The sequence below is a fragment of the Poecilia reticulata genome, linkage group LG5 (assembly GCF_000633615.1).
Source record: "Poecilia reticulata strain Guanapo linkage group LG5, Guppy_female_1.0+MT, whole genome shotgun sequence".
Lineage (NCBI taxonomy): Eukaryota > Metazoa > Chordata > Actinopteri > Cyprinodontiformes > Poeciliidae > Poecilia > Poecilia reticulata.
In genome coordinates, this window is record NC_024335.1 from 455,479 (window position 1) to 460,734 (window position 5,256).

The window sequence follows — 5,256 nt, forward strand, 5'->3', positions numbered from 1 at the left end:
CTGATATATGGGTCCCATATGGGAATGTCCTCGTGTTCCACTGTGGCCCCACTTGGGTTTGCCTACGTGGGCCCTAAATGAACAAACCCATATGGGGCCCGTCTGGTCTGCCCTCCTTTTCCCCACATGGGGCCCACCTAGGCATGCTGGCAGGGATCTTATTCAGTTTTAATGTCTCTATTGTTGGAGTTCATTCATTTCTGTGTTTTTGCTCCACCAGGTCCATTAGTTCCAGAACCCGACCAGAACCCCTCAGTGTAAATTACCTTGAGAAATAATGGTTATATGTGAAAACAGGCTTTAATGCCAAAAAATGATCAAATGTTAGAAGCTATACATGTCATCCAGATGGACCAGAACCAGAGTTACCGTCCGGCGCTGGTCCACTGAGCTCCTTATGGACGGAACCAGGTGAGGCAAAGACTGTTGGGTTTAGCTTTTATTCTGCTCTGCAGCCGTTTCCTCCCTGAAGGGAAGTTAATCAGATTCAGTCTGTTTACATATAAACATGGTTATGTAAGCTACAGTGTGTGTGTGTGTGTGTGTGTGTGTGTGTGTGTGTGTGTGTGTGTGTGTGTGTGTGTGTGTAAAGGACACTACTGCATTTCCTAATTTCTTGTTTTAGCTTTTCTCTCCTTGCTCTGTTCCACCATCTGCTGTCTCCATATCCAAACCTCACTCTCCCTCCAGGGTCCCAGCAGATTGAGAAACGAAGGAAGAAAAGTGAAACGGATGGACCTGACGGAGCCGGTGGGTTCAGGGAATCGCGCAGAATAAATGATCAGAACCTCAGAGCGGGTTCTGACCCAGATGGGAAGTGATTCTTCTCTGGCTCGGTTTGGGATCCAGAGGGTTCTGAAGAGATTCTTTACCTCCGACAGCTGACGGTCACCTGCTGCCTGAGCCGATCAGCCTGGTCCAACAGGAGGTCAGAGGTCAGAGGTCAGCGCTGCTCTGACCTGCAGCTTCACTTCGTCATCAATCTGCTGAATCCAACAGCTTCTACAGTGTAAATACAAAATTAATTAAAAATAGTAAATATTTCATCAGTTTTCTTTCAGTAAGTTAAATTTCTCTGGATTCATTTAGATGTTTTTGATGATTGTGTTTTTGTTCTGTTAAATACTTTGACTCAATAATGCATCCAAGTACAAAAGCGTTTAGTTTTTTCTTTTCTGCAGCCGGGGTTACACGTATATATTTTGTATAAATTATGCATTTCAAATATTTGCTGTAATTCTGTGAAGTGGGAGAGAGAAACAACCATGTATGGAGAAAATAACTGCCAACATTTAGACTTTTTGTTGACACCATTTGGTTATGTTCTGTTTATTTTTGTTCATTCTCTGATCAAATTGGTTATTTGTTGTTTTGGAGATAAATGTTTGTTCTGTAATGTTATACACACTAATTGGTGAATAAATGTTAAAAATTAACGCTGCTAATTTGGTAACACGCATCAATGAACAAGTAAATCCACAATAATAACAGAAAAAAACCCTAAATAAATAATGATGGTACAAAGTAACAGATATTTCAGGATGAATTATTGAATTATTGAATCATAACAGATCCAAACGTTTCCATCTAGTTTCGTCCTTTATGCTCTTTAATTGTGAGGCTGCTGCTCTTCAACATATTTCTGGTTAAAACCGGATCAACCGGGCCGGACCTTTCCGGGTTGAAACCATTTCAGGCCTGAACCGGTTTCACAGCCTGAACCTGTTCAGCTGCTGAAGCCCCGCCCCCTTCCCGACTCACCTGAGATGAACCAGGAAGTGGTCAGAGAGAGAAATCAGAATCAGCTCCGTCTTCTGGAGGAATCCGTCTGCAGGAAGCTTCAGGGTTCAAAGGTAGGAAACATTTATGATTTATTCACACCGTTTCTGTTTAAAGGCTAAATCTGAACCTGAATGTCTGAATCTTTATTTACAGATGAAATAAAACTAACAGAAAAATATCTGAAACAGAAACTGAAATGGTAAAAATATCACAACAACTTCACACCAGGTTTTTATTTAACATCTTTATGGGGACATTTCTGAATACTTCCGGTTGTCTGGACCTGAAATGAAGAAAATCCAGAGTTAAAAACAAAGCTGCCAATCCAAAACTTCCACTTTTCACATTCTGTCCCGAGTTTTCTTTGATAAAAAGAAAAGTTCGGGTTCCACCGTATTCTCTGGCGACCAACAGGAAGACTCGGATGTGACGTCACGTCCGGTCCGAGCTGCATCCGGAACAGGAAGCTCATGTTTACAAGATACAAAAAATGTCGTTTGGCCTCCTGACGTTATTCAGTCTCTACTCCAAAGTTTTCTTTTCTTTTCAAGAGTTTAAAGAAATAAATAAAATACAGGAAACTACGAATGATCTGAGTAACTTAGACAATGAAAAATTAACAGCAATAATTTGTTTAGCTCGTCTTAAAAATGGGTGTTCATGTCTCAAAGTCGTATTTCTACATTTAGAAAAGTCAAACTTCCAGGCTAAATGTTTAGTTTCTAATCCTCCTTCATTTTTGTCCCTTTTGTTTTTCACACGACGTGATGAAACGTCTTCTGGACTCTCAGCTCAGCCCGTTTATTTCTCACATCGTTGTCTGATTTTTAACTTAAATAAATAGACTTTAAAGATCAGAAACATTAGTTTGTTAGATTTCTGCAACACATGATGTTAATCAGAGTCACTGTTCACATTATTATGGCTTTAATGATGAAGAAAAAGGTCATTTCATTTGAAAATTAGCCACAGCTAATCTCTTCTGGAGGCGGGTCTGCAGTGGACGGATGAATAAAACTAATAAAACATTTAAGAAGTCGGAGTGGAGACTGACTGACTTTCTGTGTTTCCAGATTCACTCAGAGACAAAATGGCTTCCAGATCAGAGGATCTCTGCTCTCTGCACTCTGAGAAACTCAAACTCTTCTGTCTGGACCATCAGCAGCCAGTTTGTCTCGTCTGCAGAGATTCAGAAAAACACTCCAAGCACAGATTCAGACCCACTGATGAAGCTGCTCAGCAACAGAAGAAGAAACTTCAGGAAACTCTGGAGCCTTTAAAGAAGAAGCTGGAGCTGAAGAAGGAAGTTAAAGAGGAGTTTGATCAGACAGCAGAACACATGAAGGTCCAGGCCCGACACACAGAGAGGCAGATTGTTGAGCAGTTTAAGAAGCTTCATCAGTTTCTGGCAGAGGAAGAGGAGGCCAGGCTGGCTGCACTGAGGGAGGAAGAGGAGCAGAAGAGAGGGATGATGAAGGAGAAGATGGAGGCTCTGAGCAGAGAGATAGCAGCTCTTTCAGACACAGTCAGAGCCACAGAGGAGGAGCTGAGAGCTGCAGACGTCTCATTCCTGCACAACTAAGGCTGCAGTGGAAAGAGTCCAGCGCTGCCCCCTGCTGGAGGATCCACAGCTGCCCTCAGGAGCTCTGATAGACCAGGCCAAACATCTGGGCAACCTGGCCTTCAACATCTGGAGCAACATGAAGGACATGGTGACCTACACTCCTCTGGTTCTGGACCCAAACACGGCTCATCCAGAACTCATCCTGTCTGAGGATCTGACCGGTTTGATGTTTGCAGAGCAGCAGCAGCTTCCTGATAACCCGGAGCGGTTGGATAAATGCCGTTTGGTTCTGAGTTCAGAAGGTTTCAGCTCCGGGATCCACAGCTGGGGCGTCGATGTCGGAGTCGGTGGGACCTGGAGACTCGGTGTGTTGTCAGAGTCTGGAGGGAGGAAGGACTACATCACCTCTGCTTTATGGGAGATCTGGTTTAGTGAAGGGAAGCATTACAGCTGGTCTCCAGGAGTTCCTCTTGCTGTTCTCCCAGAGCAGAAGAAGATCCAGAGGATCCGAGTGGATCTGGACTGGGACGGAGGGAATCTGTCCTTCTCTGATCTGGATACTAACACACACATACACACCTTCACACACACCTTCAGCGACAGGATGTTCCCTCACTTTGGCACCGAGAATAAAATGCAGATTCTACCTGTGAAGTTCTCAGTAACAGGAGCAAAGTGTACACCACCTAGTTCTGACTAGAACCAGGAGGGTGGAGACACCAGCTGGTTCTACACCACCTGGTTCTACACCAGCTGGTTCTACACCACCTGGTTCTGACTAGAACCAGGAGGGTGGAGACACCAGGTGGTGTAGAACCACCTGGTTCTGACTAGAACCAGCTGGATCTACACCACCTGGATCTACACCAGCTGGTTCTACACCAGCTGGATCTACACCACCTGGATCTACACCAGCTGGTTCTGACTAGAACCAGGTGGGTGGAGCACAGCTTGGTTACCTTTGATTCAGGATAACTGGAGCATTTATTAATATTATTAACGATGATTATTGATTATGGGTGTTTTGTCCAAATGTAAATGTTTGATTGATGCTAATTCTCATCAATATTACGGAATGATTGGCTTAAAACGAGCTTCTAGTTTTGTTATATTGTATGTATTAAAATATCTGCATTAGAAACTGGACCAAAATATCTGGTAAAGTTTTGTTTTTTAGTGCAATAAAACTGATTATGTCCGATGTTTTTATCATATGAAGCCCTTTGAATCGCCTCGTTTCTGAAACTTGCCAAGTTGCACACACACACAGACACACACACACGTGTTTGGATCGGTCCGGTTCCGACTCCGCAGGGTCAGCGTGTTCCGGCCTCCCATTCTTCCCGTTTGTCCCCGGCGGGGTGATAACTGGCCGAATTAAATTGGTTTCCTTTGACACCTGCCGTCTCCCATCATGGCTTCCCGCGGCCCGTCCCGCCTGATGGCGTCGATACCCGTCCGGGTCTTTTCTCCTCTCCTAATTGCCTCGCCACCGTGTCGGCCTTATCTCAAATGAAAGGTTCAAACACAAACAATATTTGTCATCACATTTTTCTGTGAGAAACCAGATAAGAGGCAGCAGATCAGCACTTTAACTGCAGGATCCCAGTCCGGTTGTTCTGGGTCCACTGGAACCAGCCGAGGAGACTTTTCACTAAATCTCAACTTGTTCACATGAACAGGAAGTAGATTTTTCTCTCTCCGTTGGATGGATATGAAAATCCTGTTTTTTTGTCTGACTTAATTTCCGTTTTCCTGTGAAGGAAACGGATCAGAGGTTCTGGAGGATCAGGCAGATCCAAGTCCACTTAATATATTTCTGCTGGATTCCTGGATGTTTATACTAATAATCTATATTATTAATCCTTAATCAATCCTTTCATCCTGTGTGAAATTTTATGAAATTGTTT

General features: G+C 43.7%; 1 pseudogene; it reads left to right on the top strand.

The window, feature by feature from the left end:
- The first annotated feature begins 601 nt into the window (after positions 1 to 601).
- On the top strand, positions 602 to 4,062 carry LOC103464353 (nuclear factor 7, ovary-like; annotated as a pseudogene).
- Positions 4,063 to 5,256: the final 1,194 nt, after the last annotated feature.